Source organism: Protopterus annectens, chromosome 4.part0 (genome assembly GCF_019279795.1).
Source record: "Protopterus annectens isolate FY-2018-M chromosome 4.part0, PAN1.0, whole genome shotgun sequence".
Classification (NCBI taxonomy): domain Eukaryota; kingdom Metazoa; phylum Chordata; order Ceratodontiformes; family Protopteridae; genus Protopterus; species Protopterus annectens.
In genome coordinates this window covers 1,318,232,693-1,318,249,267 of record NC_056733.1, presented here as the reverse complement: position 1 = coordinate 1,318,249,267, position 16,575 = coordinate 1,318,232,693, and positions in this window count along the sequence as shown.

The following is a 16,575-nucleotide window of genomic DNA, read 5'->3' as shown; positions in this document are numbered from 1 at the left end:
AAGTTATTGTGTTATAAAATGAATAAAAGCATTTTGGAAAAAAAATGCTATTTATTTTCATAAAGTCAGCAAATTCTACTCCGGCAAAGCATAATCCATCTTCAGATTTTAGCATTCTGGAATACCATGTGTGCTAAAAGAAAATAAGTGGTTGGTCATTTTTCAGGCCATATCTGCCAAACTGACTGAAGCTAGCTTGCTGAAAATGTCTTGTGTCGCTCACCACACATACCACAGCCTTTATGCTATGGATTAGTTGAAAGTAGCATATAGTGGATGGTAGCAAGTTAATATGAATGCAGAGGCATATGTTTTAGGACAGAATGTGCACAGCAGTGTGAAACTCTGAGTCAGGAATGTGTGGGTATAAGAATAATATGGTGGGGGGGTGCACGTGGTACACAAGGGAAGCTGTGTAGCACTGAGTGATGATTGTAACTGCAATATTCTAAATAGTTGACCTACAAAACATGAATGTGGTGGATTATATACTATGTATGCAGTTGTTGTACATCATAGTATTCTCTGTCCTCCATAGCATGGTGATCTTAAGAGTCTTTACACGTACGCAGCAGGAATGTTGGGGTGCAGACCCCTTTTATCAGGGAAGCAAGGAAGATTGGACTCATCTTAAACACTTTAATAACATTTGTTGCTTGTTGCTGAAACTGCAGTTCATTTTTTTGTGACTAGGAATCTGCATTTCCCATCTTGCCATTGTTACTGGGAGCCTGCTGGGTGATCCTCTAAAGTGTGACAATTGTGAGAATGACACTGTCCTTAAACATACAAACACTTTACAAACCATTAATCTTTTGTTCCTTTATTTATTATTTTACTATTTTAGCACCTTTCTCAATGCTACTTACCCAGCATTAGCTCAGTACATCTCATAATTCTACAGATCTTCTTGCTTAGTGCAGCTCCCACCAAACCACTGACTACCAGCCATCCAAGATACCTGGGACATGGAAGGTGAAGGTTAGCTGAGCTCCTGCAGTGTCCTGTTTCCTGTTCATGAAGAGATTTTTTTGTTATTCATCCTAACCCCTCTGATATGCTGGGTAGTGTTATACAAAGGTGTGTGCTTGCCTACCTCACATTGCTAAAGTCATCCCTGCCAATGACTGCAGTCTCTATCAGAGCTCATATGCTTTGGGTACTCCCCCAGTATGCCTTCATCTCCCTGCCTTCTGAGAAAAAACAGCAGGCCATGACCCATGATTCCCCTCTCCCTAATCATCAGTTCCTTAAGTGCCAAGAGAGACAGTTCTATCCAAGTTATCTGAGTCATAGGCAGTGCTGCAGCATTCTGAGCTCATGATCCAATCAAATCATTAACCTTTCTGAAACACACTAATAAGTTAACATATCAACCATATAGAATGTAAATGTTTTCTGCAAACTTCTACTCATCAGTTCTAGTAGTCTTAGACTAAATGCCATCACATTTCTGTTCAGGAAACTATTACTGATACAGTCATGACGTGAAACATTCCAGTAATCAAACAGTCTGTAGATTTATTTTAATTTTACAAGGCTACTCATATTATTACATGATCCATACATATATACACCATTTCCTAACCATATCATCCAAATTCCATATTCAGATTCTCATTTCCAAACTATATCAGGGGAAATCTAAATAATTTTCTTCCTGACTGATTTCATCTGACAAGTGGATTGTGAAAATGTCATTGAGAGTTCAAGAGTATTGTGTTGTGAGACTGGCCTGATTAAGTTGTAGCTGCATGGCTACTTGTGCTTGCAAAAGCTAGATGTGGCCATATATCCTTATTGTCTGCCAGCCAGCAGAGAAGGAAACATCTATTGTCGCTGATACTGGCTTTCTTTTGGGCAAGGAATTTGCATAGCCAAGCAAGGACAGGGTTCCATGTTATTACAGATGCTGGTTGAACTTGAACTTTCTGTCATATTGTGCAGAGCAAACCAGATTACTGTGAGGCAGCTGTAAAGCACACTACCAAGGAAGTATGAAGTTACTGTTTATCTTACTCTCACACTACCAAGGAAGTATGGAGTTACTGTTTATCTTACTCTCACACTACCAAGGAAGTATGGAGTTACTGTTTATCTTACTGCCTGAGGACAGTGATATAAAGAAAATTCTAACAAGAGTGGAACAAGTGACATAAATGCATTGAATCAGCAAACACCTTTTACATCTACTCAGTGTTTGTCAGCTTGCATAGAGCATTTTGGTATCAGCCTTATCCTGGGAGGTGGAGTGGTTTTAATGCAGTTATTTGCTGAGATATGTCTGATGGCAGTGAACATTCAGGGCCAGGAAAAAATTATGTTCAGCAAACAGACTTAACAGTCTATCTTTTTCATCTGAGGTATTCTATAGTCTTTATACAGATGACTTGAAAACGTGAATGTGAAAACACTCAGTCAACTCTTCAGGTACATAACTACCACTGAAGATAACCTCACATGACAATACACCTCACTTTCTAAATCATCAAATTGCTTCTGATTTGTGTATACTCATTCACAGGGCTATAATCCATTATCTCTTCTGGTACTACATTCATGTGCTGCACTTCCCTCTCAACTTAAGAATGAGATTCTTAAATATTCCACTCCCACTTACTACCAATGTCATCAGCCTTGCATTAAGTAGGCCAGTTAGTGCAGGGAATTAAGACTGTGAATTGTTAATGAGCTTCAACCCATAGTACAGAGTTTGATTCCAATCACTTTGCATGAGAGTGAGTCATTCAGCCTCCATTTGCTTTGCACATGACTGAGCGAGTGACTTAATTAGCCAGTGTTCATGTGTCATGCATGAAAAGGCTGATGCCTCGTGAATTTTTTTCTTAAAATTAATAAAATAAAATAAAAAGAAACAAAAAAATGACCTTGGAAGAGGTACTTCTATGTCATATTGCCCGTTCCTTTTCTTGTCCTCACCATGAGCATTAGCAAACCACTGAAACATTTTCTGTATTCTATGTCCCTGATTCCTATTACCATTTTAATAAACGTTTGCTGCACACTGTCATCTAGTTTGAGTCCCCTCTCTCACTGAGTCCAGAGCCAAATACAAGGTTCTTGAACAGACCTCATTGGAGGCTAGTGTACCGTGAGTTTTATATCTGTATCTGCAGATTCTTTATCTTCGTTGTTGTACCCCAATATTCTGTTGATCTTTGCTATTGTTCAGTCTGGACATGACTCTAACATCAAGATATTTTTCTTTTTCTCTGTCTCCACTCAGTTTACCTTCCTAACATCTGCTATTACTTTAGTCTACCCACCAAAATGTAAACTTTTTTACAGGTTTACAATGGACAAGTTCTGCTACCTTTTGGCTTACCATGCAAGTTGCACAGTGTTGAAGCAAAGGACAGATACATGATTGTTATGCCACACATCCTATTATCATCAGTAAATAGGGCAACAGGGCAACCGTATTTGCCATTATCAATGTGGAGACAAATCTAAATGATGGAAGAATCACCCGAGGTACCGTACCTAGCCTTATAGCACCCCTGTTATTAATACTTTTTATTTCTGTTTTATTGTGACTTCAACAGCGCATATGTAAAAATACAGACACCCATATATACCCATGCAGATGCAGACACATACAGACACATGCTCACACACTCGCACACACACACACACACACACACACACACACACACACACACACACACACACACACACACACACACACACACACACACACACACTTCTACCAGCCCAACGATCAGCTCCTGCACGACCCGGACTAACCACACACACACACACACACACACACACACACACACACACACACACACACACACACACACACACACACACACACACACACACACTCCTACCTGCACGACCCGCACTAACCAGCGACCAAGTAAACTCCATCTAAACAGCGAGCGACCACCAGATGATCAGCTACCTAATCCTGCATGCGACCCGGCCAGTACATCCACGAGCCCAAAACGATGCTGCTGCTACTAAATCCCCATCCACGAGCCCAAAACCAGCTACTTCCTGCATGCTGCTGCTGCTACTAAATCCTGCATGCTCCTTCACCAAACGACCGATCAGTACTCCTGCGCACGCATTGTCTCGCAAGTCCTGCGAGAGCAGCTCAGTCCTCTTATTGGCTCTGACTGCAGCTGAAGCAGTCCGGAGTTCCTCTATGTTGTGCGGTTGTCACCACACAGAATCATGGGTATTTCACAGCAAAGATTGCTTTGTATGTAACTATCCGGACTGCTGGTAAGGCAGTCATGAATTTTGTGTTTCACAGATATATTTTTTTTTTTTTTATAGGTGGGAGGGCTGCAGACCGGCAGTCCGATAGGATGAGCCGCCCCTGTCACATTACAAAGAAAATATTTTATATATATGCATTAGAAATTGAAGACTTTTATTTGTATGTACTTACAATATTTCACTCTTGGCATAGACAAAATTATTTTTAAAGGCATTACCTTCACAGATAGACATTTATTGTTAAAACAGGTTATCTTAGAGTCTTCTATCTTATTTCATGGAAATGTACAGTACTATATTGTCAATGACACAGGGGTGGGGGCTTCTAAGATGGCTCATGGACATCTCCAGGGAAGTGCTGGGCACAGTGATACGTGACTGGCAATGGTATACAATTGACTTTTCTGTTTTATATGTGTACACATTTTGTGATAACTGTGAGGAAAGCACTTGTAAGAAGTGATTTATGTGGTATTTCTTAGATTTTGAAAATTGTCATTTTTGTTTGTGGGGATGGGGAGCCAAGTACATTTGTATATTGCCACAGCAAAAGTATGTTTCAGAAGTTTTGTACTTGCAATTGTGTAGTCATCCTGTTATTTTTTTGGTAAAGAATACAGCACTCTATTGGTATTCCTTGTTTTGGCCTGAACATTGGCTTGTGTGTGAGTGTGATATGGTACAAGCACAATAACCTTACGTCATCTGCCATCTACTGACATACATTAGCAAGGAACAGTATGCAAGGATATGCCATTCATTTGTGTTCTTACACATTTATTTTTCAATTCCAGGTTCAACACTTTCCTTGGAAGTCCGGCAGTTACAAGAGTTCTAATTTGGGGCTGACTCTGTAGGATGCTAGCAGTACACAACAATTACATGGGTATGTAAAGATTGTGAGTGCTGCCTGGCATCACTGCTACTGTATGTAAGCACATAGGATGAAGGTTTTAGCCATTTAGATGGTGAGCATATGTGTTATCTGTTGCCTCTTGGCCAATGTGAGGGCATAATGTGCATGCCTATGTCTGCCTACATCAACAGCAGTTGCTGGTTCCTCTTCTGACTCCTCACTTGCATGTGGCTGTAGTGACCTTGCCAGTTGTGGTGGAATGTGTGGACCTTCCCCTTGCTATTCCTGCTGAAGTTGTTTTCTCAGGATAATATTGTGAAGCATGGCACAGACATTTGAAAAGTTCAGCACATGTACAGGGATTGTAGTGCAGGGCTACCCCAGATGTATCTAGGCACTGGAACTGTGACTTCAGCAGCTCATACAGACGCTCTATGATATTTCTTGTTTGAGCGTGTACCGCATTATAATGTTCTTCGGATGGAGTGTGTGCAGTTCTGATGGGTGTCATCAGCCATGGTTCCAGTGTATAACCTGCACATCCCAGTAAATAACCATGTGAGATATCTCTCCTAGAAAATATCTGATACAGTTCTGAGTTGTGCCAGATATGTGAGTCGAGGTAACTGCCTGGGTTACCAACACACACATTCAGGATGATTCCTTTAGAGTTACACGTGACCTGACAGTTAATGGAGTGGAAGCCCTTTCTATTTTTGTGCAGCCTTCCCTGTTCCCTGGATGGTGCTTTGATTTCTACTTGTATACAATCTATGGCACCCAGGATTCAGGGCAGTGTGCTATAGAGTAGAGCTTCTGCATAGTTGTGGTTCTGTCCTCAGTTGTGCAGGGAGAAGATATGTAGTCAATGGCATGTTGTAGTATAGCATTCAGGAATTGATGGAGGATCCTGGATGCTGATGCCTTTGACACCCCCAACGTGTACCCTATTGGTCAATGGAAGGTACCTGTAGCTAATATTCTAAGTGCTACACATACCTTAGTCTCCACTTGTATTGGTTTACCTTGGTTTGCCCTTGCTCACAGTTGAGGATAACAGATGTTGCAGAGTTCCTGTAATGTGTCTCTATCCACCCTGAAGTGTTCTACAATCTCCACATCATGCAGACCATGGAAAAGTTAAATGCGGTCTAAACATCATTCTCCTTCTTGGCCAAGATCTATTAGCAACAGCATAGACTTGAGCCTTTTGCACATACACATGAATAAGAAAAACTGCAGCCCCTAACATAGTTTCTGTGCAGAGAAGTTTCAGTGGCTGTATTCTAATAGTTTTTGGAATTTTCAGGGAAAATCTACACTAAGTCTACAAGATTGCTTTATTGCTTGTTGAATAGTGCTTCCATCTTGGATCAATTGATTAGCATACAGTTCAACTGCTTATCCTGTAATTAACATGCCATGGTGTTTACCATGTTTGTGCAGCTCTACACAGCATGTAGATCTATTTACTGAATACAAAAATGACATGCACATGGTTTTAGCGGCCAATATAGGCTGCATTAAAACATTAAGTATTTCTTGGAATTGGCAGTCCACATGAATACATACCACAGCTAATATCTATACTATGCATTAAGGTTTACATACCATCATTTATACCTGATGATCCATGAATGATCTACACAAGAAAAAAATGGTGATGCCCTTTCCGGCAGTGGCTGCTTTGGATCCCTACAAAAAAGTGCACTATTTGTCTTGTTTGTCAGAAACAACAGAAAAAACAGATGTATGGGCAAGAAATGAAGGTATAATTAACTATAATGCTGAAAATCTTCTGGAAATCCAATCTCATAACTCACTGTGCTGCATGCTTGGATGAACTGCTAGCAATGCCTGTAAACTTAAACACACTCCAGTAACTCCTGCAGCTTGTAATCTTACTGGAACATTGTAAAAGCTTCAGAAACCTATCAAACCTGTATAACCAGTTGACAATCAGACATGGGAAGCATATTAAAATGAAAAGATGTGAAAGATCAAGAAACAGTGGCTCTAGAGCAGGAATTAAGGTCAGACTGAAAAGAAATCTGCACAGGCCTGCACTTCCTTCCATGCTGCTGGCAAATGTATGCTCATTGTAGAGCAAGATGGACTACTTAAGGATGGATCTTTCTACACAATCTAAGGTGAGAAATATTTGTTTACTTGTGTTCACTGAAACTTGCCTGAACTCCACTATAAGTGATAGCACAATATATGTGGAGGGGATGTCATTATTTCATTCTGACAGAAATCAGTCTCTCTGTGGTAAATCTTGTGGAGGGGTGTTTTTGTGTATATTAACAACAGCTGGTATACAAACTGTGAAGTAATTGTCTCTCACTGCTCAGAGAACAGTAAGTTCATGTCAGCAAAATGCAGACCCTTCTACTTGCCTAGGGAATTCAATGTAGTGAACATAACAGTTGTTTACATCCCCCCAGTGCTAATAACAGCATGCATTGAACATTCTGTATTCGTCAATAAACGACCTCCAGAATAAGAACCCTGAGTTTGCCCATAGAATTGCAGGTTATTTTCCCCTCTCACTCCTCAGAGTGAGGAGAAAAGAGAAAAATAAAAAACAAATACATAAATAAAAAATGACCTCCAGAATAAGGGCTCTGAGTTTGCCCATACAACTGCAGGTGATTTCAATCAAGCTGACTTGAAATCCACATTACCAAATTACCATTAACATGTGAGCTTTGCAACAAGAGGGGTGATCACTCTGGATAAGGGGTACACAAATGTAAAACTGGCCTACAAAGCAGTACCTTATCCACATCTGGGCAGCTCAGACCATCTGGCCATCATGCTGCTTCCTGCATACACACCACTGCTTAAAAGGGGCAAACCTACAACCAAGCAAGTAAGGATATGGCCTGAGGGAGCAGTCATTGCACTACAGGACTGTGTCAAATGTACAAACTGGTCAGTGCTTAGAGAAGCAGCTGTAAAGAACCACCATATTGACCTGGATGAATATACAGAATCTGTATGGCCTATATTTCAAAATGTGTTGATGAGGTAACAGTCATCAAATGTGTCACCATGCATGCCTCAGAAACCTTGGCTATTTGGTGAAGTATATGAGCTCCTAAAGGCATGACATTCTGCATTTAAATAAAAAGACAAGGATGCCATAAGACAGGCTAGAGCAAATCTAAGTAGAGGTATAAAGGAGGCTAAGACGACTTACAGATGTAAAATTCAGGGACACTTCTCTGACCAAAGGGACTCCAGATATCTCTGGCAAGACATACAAACCATAACTGACTACAGGCCTGCATCCTCCCCATGTGATGACAACACAGAATTTCTGAACAAACTAAACGCCTACTTCAGCAGATTGTATATGGACAACAATGTGCCAAATAAGCTCCCTGTTGAACGGGGTGAGGAGGTACTATGTCTAAGAACATATGATGTTCTGAAGACCCTGAGGCAAGTAAAGCTAAGGAAAGCAGCTGGTCCTGATAATATTATGGGAAGGATTCTAAGAGACTGTGCTACCCAAATGTCCACTGCATTAACAGATATATTCAACACATCCCTGCAACTAGCCATTGTACCCAGTTGCTTCAAAAATATGACAATCATTCCCTTACCCAAGAAATCCCAACTGACAAGCCTAAATGATTACTGGCAGTTGCTCTTACATCAACAGTAGTGAAATGTTTTGAGTGGTTGATCAAGAGCCATAATCTCCTCAAGCCTTCCTGCAACACTGGTTACATTACAGTTTGATTATAGATCCAACCACTGCATGGCTGATGCAATAGCTATAGCATTTCATGAATCCTTTGCACATCTAGAGAACAGTAATTGCTATGTCAGAATGCTGTTCATCAATTTTAGTTCTGCCTTTAACACTGTCATCCCCAAGAATCTGATTTCAAAACTGATCCAGCTTGGCATCAGCTCCCCCCTATGTAACTGGATACTGGACTTTTTCATCAACAGACCCCAAAAAGTATGTGTGGAAAATAACAGTTCAATCAGTATTACATTGAGCATGGGTGTCCCTCAGGGCTGGGTCCTGAGTCCTCTGCTGTTCACCTTGTTGACACACGACTCTATGGCCAAGCATGAATCCAACAAAATCATCAAGTTCGCAGATGATACCACTGTCATAGGTCTTTCAGAAATGGTGAGGAAACAACCTACAGGGACGAAGCAGAGCATCTGATAGGCTGATTTGAACACAACAATCTGGCCTTAAATGTAAGCAAAACCAAAGAATTAATAGTGTACTTCAGGAGGACTCATGAGACACACCAACCTCTGGAAATTAAGGGGGTGACAGTGGAAAGAGTAGAAAACACCAAGTTCCTGGGGGTGCACATCTCAGATTACCTATCCTGGTCAACTCATATTAGCCACACAGTAAAGAAGGCACAACAACGTCTGCACTTTCTACGGAAACTGTGGAAGGCAAACCTTTCTCAGTCCATCCTCAAAGCCTTCTACAGGGGGACCATCGAGCGCATCATCTCAAATAACATCATAGTTTGGTATGGAAACTGCAAACATATGACCACAAGGCTCTTCTGAGGGTAGTGAGAACAGTGGAAAAAAGTCAGTGGCTCCTCGCTCTTCCCCATGGATGGTCTGCTTGAGACTCTGTATGTGGGAAGGGCTAGAAAGATAATCGATGTTCTGACTCACCCTGCTCATGGCTTACACTGCAATACATCTAGACTGAACAGGAGCTTCTTCCCTCTATCCATAAGGCTGCTGAACTTGAATGTCAGGCATGACAGCAAATAATCAGATCAATATGCCACTTGCTGTGAAGTGTCATCTATACTAATCAGTCTGGCAAATTGCTTCAATAACTGGCATGGTTAGCCTGATTTCTTATGCTATTATTTCCTGAATGTGAAATAGTCAGGAGTGAGTCACCACTCCATACATGTGCAATATGAACATCAGAATATATCATAGTACAACTGATGTTGTTGTGTCTTTTGGCTTATGGGTTAGGGGTCGCCACAGTGGAACTCCAGTCCGCTAATGTTTGGTAGTGGATTTTTACGTGCCGAGTTACCAGCCCAATGACACACAACCTTCAACGAATGTACGCCCATTCACGCATGCCTCCATACAGAAGACACTCTAGCTGAGAATCGAATGGGACAATGTCTTGCTGTGAGGCGACAATGCTACCGCAGCACCACTACCACAGGGATCATACTACAACTGATGAAGTGCAATATCTAAGCAATCACAATATGAAGTCATAGCAACACCTACTAGTATAATATTGTCTAATGTCTTCCTGTCCAATTGTGGTAATTTATTGTGTTAATATTTTAATTATCACTCTATGTGCATTAGTCTTACTGTCACTCAAACTATGTGCTCATTGTTATGTCTTGCATGGGGACAACAGCAATGTAATTTTGTTCATCTTGCACTGCTTGTTTGAACCAGGCTCTGCTGAGGTGCATCAGCTCTGGGATGTTTTTACAAAATTCCTGAGGCTCCAAGACTAATCTAAGCATTTTGTTTTCATTTATTTTCACTTATATTATTACATTTGCACTTGCCTATCATTTTTATATGTGCCTTATAGCTAATTTATCATATCTGCACTGTTTAAAGCAATTTAGTGATTAACTGCATTTCATTGCTGTTTAACTATATTTCATTGCTATTTACTGCATTTCATTACTGTTTAACAGTTTTTTTCATACTTTGAGTTCTGATTTTGTCTGTAAGTGGCTAATCTGTGCATTTCTGAGAGTTTTACTGTGTTCTTAACCTTTAAATACAGTAGCATACTCTGGATACAAGTTTGCTGCATCCAGAGCTGTTTGTTTTTGCCTTCTGTGTTTCTGGCAGCCATTTTCTGTTTGTCTTCTGTGTTTCTGGTGGCCATATAATGTTGGTAGGGGCCTATCTTATCTGCTGGTGAGAGTAGCAAGGCTGCCATGAGATGATTGGTAAAGAAAGCAGGGGCTAGCAGGATGGAATAGATTTCTGTGTTACTAGAATCTTCTATTTTTTGTGGTATTTAAATCCCACATTTGAACTGGTTTGGGCTTGTTTGACCCAGGCTGTGCTGAGGTGCATCATCTCTAGGATGTTTTAGAAAATTCCTGAGGCTCCAAGACCAATCTAAGTGCTTTTTCATGTATTTCACTTATTTTATGGCATTTGCACTTGTCTATCATTTTTATCTGTACCTCATAGCTAATTTATCACACTTCCACTGTTTTAAAGCAATTTACTGATTGACTGCATTTCATTACTGTTTAACTGTATTTCATTTCTATTTACTGCACTATTTACTGCAATGTATTAGTGTTTAGCTACATTTTACTGCATTTCATTTCTGTTTAACTGTATTTTTCATACTGTGAGTTTTGTTTTTTGTCTATAAGTGGTTAATATGTGCTTTTCTGTGTTCTTAACTCTTAAATTGAATAGCATATTCTGGATACAGATTTGCTGCATCCAGAGCTGTTTGTTTTTGCCTTCTGTGTTCCTGGCAGCAATCTCGTGTTTGCCTTATGTGTTTCTGGTGGCCATCTTGTATTGGAAGGGCCCTATCTTCTCTGCTAGTGAAAGTAGCAGGGCTGCCTGGACCTTGCTTGGCACAAGCTGATTGGTAAAGAATGCAGGGACTAGCAAGATTGGCTAAATATTTGTGGTATTTATACCCCATGTTTGAGCTGGTTTATGCTTGTTTGAACCAGGCTCTGCCGAGGTGCATCATCTCTGTGACATTTTACAAAATCCCTGAGGGTCCAAACCACCACTTATTTTATTGCATTTGCACCTGTCTATTATTTTTATCTGTGCCATACAGCTAATTTATAACATTTGCACTATTTTATAGCAATTTACTGATTAACTGCATTTAATTACTGTTTATATGTATTTCATTGCTATTTACTACAATTCATTACTGCTTAAGTGGATTTTACTGAATTTCAATACTGTTTAACTGAATTTTTTTCATACTGTGAGTTCAATTTTTATCTGTATGTGGTTAATCTGTGCTTTTCTGTTAGTTTTACTGTATTCTTAACCTTTAAATTGAATAGCATAGTCTGGATACATGTTTGCTGCATCCAGCTTTGTTTGTTTTTGTCTTCTGTGTTTCTGGCAGCCATTTTGTGTTTGCCGTCTGTGCTGGTAGGGACCTATCCTCTCTACTAGTGACAGCATACCTCTCAACCTCTTAGTGCAAGAAATCTGGTGCAAAGTCCAAAAAAACAGGGGGACAAAGGTCTAAAAATAGGGACATATTTTAAATATTGCTCTTATAAACATAGAAAGTTGCCAGAGTAACAGGATATGTTTTAACATATTTTTTTCTGAAGTATTTGAAGAGTGAAATGTATGTCATTATTTAGTGATTTCAATCCTCAGATTATCCTAGTGATTTGACAGAAATCAACAAATTTTATGAGGAACAGACCAAAAATATGAGCCAGTAATCTGGACATTCTGCAAAAAGCTGTACAGTTGAGAGGTATGAGTGAGAGTAACAAGCTGTCTGGACCTTGTCTGGTACAAGCTGACTGGTAAAGAAAGAAGGGGCTAGCAGGAATGGCTAGATTTCTGTGTTACTAGAATCGTCTTTTTTTTTTTTTTGTGGTATTTAACCCCCATGTTTAAGCTGGTTTGGGCTTATTTGAACCAGGTTCTGCTGAAGTGCATCATCTGTGGGATGTTTTACAAAATTCCTGAGGCTCCAAGACCAATATAAATGTTTTTTTCATTTATTTTCACTTATTTTATTGCATTTTCACTTGCCTGTCATCTTTATCTGTGCCTTATAGCTAATTTATCACATTTAGACTGTTTTAAAGCAATTTACTGATTAACTGCATTTCATTACTGTTTAACAGTATTTCATTGGTATTTGCTGCAATTCATTACTGTTTAACTGCATTTTACTGCATTCATTTCTGTTTCTGACAGCCATCTTGTGTTGGTAGGAGCCTATCTTTTCTGCTAGTGAGACTAGCAGGGTTGCCTGAATCTTGTCTGACAAAACCGAATTGGTAAAGAGAGCAGGGGCTAGCAGGAATGGCTAGATTTCTGTGTTACTAGAATCTTCTATTTATTCTTGTATTTAAACCCCACATTTAAGCTGGTTTGAGCTTGTTTGCATGTCCCGCACCACAACTGCACTGTTTTTAACCCATTGCGAGATATTACAGCTACAAATTTTCCCTTAGTAGCACTTGTGTGATCACCTAGTAGTACTCATCTTAGACCTTCCACCGTTTACCCCCTTAGCTTTCTCTGCCCTCTCTGCCTCAGTTTCTGACAAATATGGATAGATAATTTCCTGTGGTTTCTCCTGGCAGTCTGGTTGATACCAACTGCCTCATGTACACGGACAACCCTCTACTACTACCACCTTGGAAGACAATTTGTGAGAGATGCAATTGCATTAAGAACCTACAGTCCATGCTCTCTCCCTCACAAGCTAGTATATCTGGCACTGAGAAGATTGTCAACACAGACACCACACCTCAAACACCACACATGCCTGCACAACACACAACCACATAGGTCCTCAACAAAAACATAACCAAACAAAAGAGACTTCTGAGGCAAAAACACATGCGAACTCCACAGCCCACCACACCATATACCACACATAGTCCACACACCTGTGCCTCACCACCAGTAAGACCTAACCATAAACCCAACATATTAGTCATAGGAGACTCCATTGTGAGACACACAGATGTGCCCATCTCCAGGCAGGATAAGGAGAAAGTCATGGTTAGTTGTTTGTCAGGTGCCAGAATCCACCATATCACACATGCACTCAAGTCTCTCAACAACAGGTACTGTTATGACTCTGTCATAGTCCATGTTGGCATGAATGACTTGAGATGTACCTCCCTGGACTATATAAAGAGAGACATGATCAAGCTCACTGAATACGTGTCCCAGGCAGGTATGTCCAGAGCCTTAAGCAGCATTCTACCATCACCCAGAATGATGCCTCAATACAAACAGAAAATGATTGACTTTAACAATTGGCTTAGTTTCTGGTGTCATTCCAAGGGGATTCAGTACCTGACAGCCTAGGAAGACATGATCGACAGACCACAGTGTTTTGCTAGAGATGGCCTGCATCTGTCTCCTTTGGGCTTCAGGCTTCTGGCAAAGGCTCTTTCCTCCCCCATGGTGCCTTTTCTAGGCAATGCCATGAGGTCAAAACTACCAACATGAAATGTTCATCAAAATGCAAAATAAAGGTTATGCTGCTAAACTCTTGGAGTCAAAACATGAAACTGCACTCATTGCAAACATTCTTAACCCTAGAAGATGCTGAAGTTTGTGCAAACACAGAAACCTAGTTCAAAGCTGCGGACAGCTCCCCAGCCATACCAGGTTACTCATCCTGACCCCAAACCATGGGCAACAAAGCAAAAGGAGGTGGAATTTCAATATATATATAAAAGACATACACACCTCCAGACTGGTCAAACAATAAGGCACATAGGAGACACTCCAGGTACAGTAAACCATTGACAAGATCCCTGTTCAAATCATAGCTAGCTACAGGCCCCCAACATTGACTCAAGCTGTCCATTCCACCTATCTGGACCTCTTCAAATCTATCAAGATTCAACCCTTTACCCTGATCCTGGATGACTTTAACTATCCAACCATAGATTGGAAGAACTACTTATGCCAAAACACAAATGTCCAGAGATTCCTTGATTTTGTCAATGCTAATGCCTTGGACCAGTTGGTCGACACCCCCACAAGAGGTGATAATATCTTGGACTTGGTATTAACCAACATGAGTAATCACTACAGCATCCCTACCGTGTCATCCTCCCTGGTAAGACCCGACCACAAAGCGATCACTTTCAAAAGTCACCATCTCCCCCCAACTCCCCTTGCTACTGTCAAACATAAAAACTGATTACAACCTCCTGAGGGAAGATACAACAGCTTCACAGCCCCTCCTCCTCCATAGGAACTGGCACAAATATTCAAACCTACACCAAAGTACTATAGGAACATTTATATAGCTGCATGGGATCAGGAGTACCCAACAGGGCAAAATCCTCCTCCTCAAGGAAGAGTAAACCTGTCTGGTGGACATCTGCAATAAATAATCTCTATAATAAAAGGAACAAAATTGCTGTCCAGGACCAAGAAGGAGCAGGCACCTAATTGGAAGCAATATCTCCTTAGCCTGAACAAGCATATAAGAGCACTAATGAAATCCGCTAAAGAAAACTTCGAGTCCAAACTGGCCACATCTAATAAAGACAGTCATAGGCCTTCTTCACATATGTCCACAGTCTCATAGGAAGCCCTCAGATCTGCTCAGAACTCACCACATACACAAACGACACAGATACAGCCAACCTGCTGGCAGACAGGTTCAGAGAAAACTTCACCCCTCTGTCCCCCATCAGTAAATCAGGACATCCCCAGCACCTGCCCCCTCTCATTATCTCTAGGGAACAAGTCATCACTGCCCTCTCAAAGGCAAAAAATAAAGCCTCCATGGGACCTGATAACATCCTAGGCTGCATCCTACATGAACTCAGGCGGAAACTTGCAGCACCATTAGGCACCCTATTCAACCAAACCCTGAGTACCGGCTTCATCCCATCCAAGTGGAGGACAGCCACTGTCATCTCTTTACACAAAAGTGGTACATCAACCAATCCAGGTAATTATAGACCCATCAGCCTAACTAGCCTGATCTGCAAAGCCATGGAATGGATTATCATGGCCCTCATTAACAAGAACATTGGCAACCTCCAAACACTGGATCCCACACAGTTTGGTTTCATCAAGGGGAGGTCAGGCCTGTTAAATCTGGTTGAATTCTTTGAGTCAGTCACCAAAGCCATGGATGAGGGGAAGATGGTACACACTGCCTACCCTGACCTGGCGAAAGCCTTTGATACCATTCCCCACTTGGCTGTAATAGATAAACTCTCTCAGCTAGACATCAATCCATATGTTACCAGATGCGTAGCAAAGTGGCTCACTGGTAGAACCCACCTAGTCAAAACTGGGGAAGCCACCTCAAGCAGTAGACCCGTAACTAGTGGTGTACTCAGGGATCAACTTGGGGCCTCTGTTGTTTGGGATATACTTTTCTAAGGTACAGGCCAAAACCAGTGGGCTATGGCTGACCAAGTTTGCAGATGACTGCAAGCTGGGCACTATCATCAATTCCCCTAGTGATGTGGACATCCTCCAAGAGGGTCTCGCCCAAACAAATGGCTGGTGCCAGAAACAGGGCCTCAAACTGGATGCCAACAAATGCATCATCATCCCCTTTTGGGAGAGTGACTTCTCCACAAATTATCACATTAATAACAAGATCCTAAGCACACAATCAGTCATGAAGGACTTGGGCACCCAGGTTGATAGCAAACTGACTTTTAACTACCATATTGCCTCCGTTGTACAGAAAGTTTTCTACATGGCTCACCTTATTAATA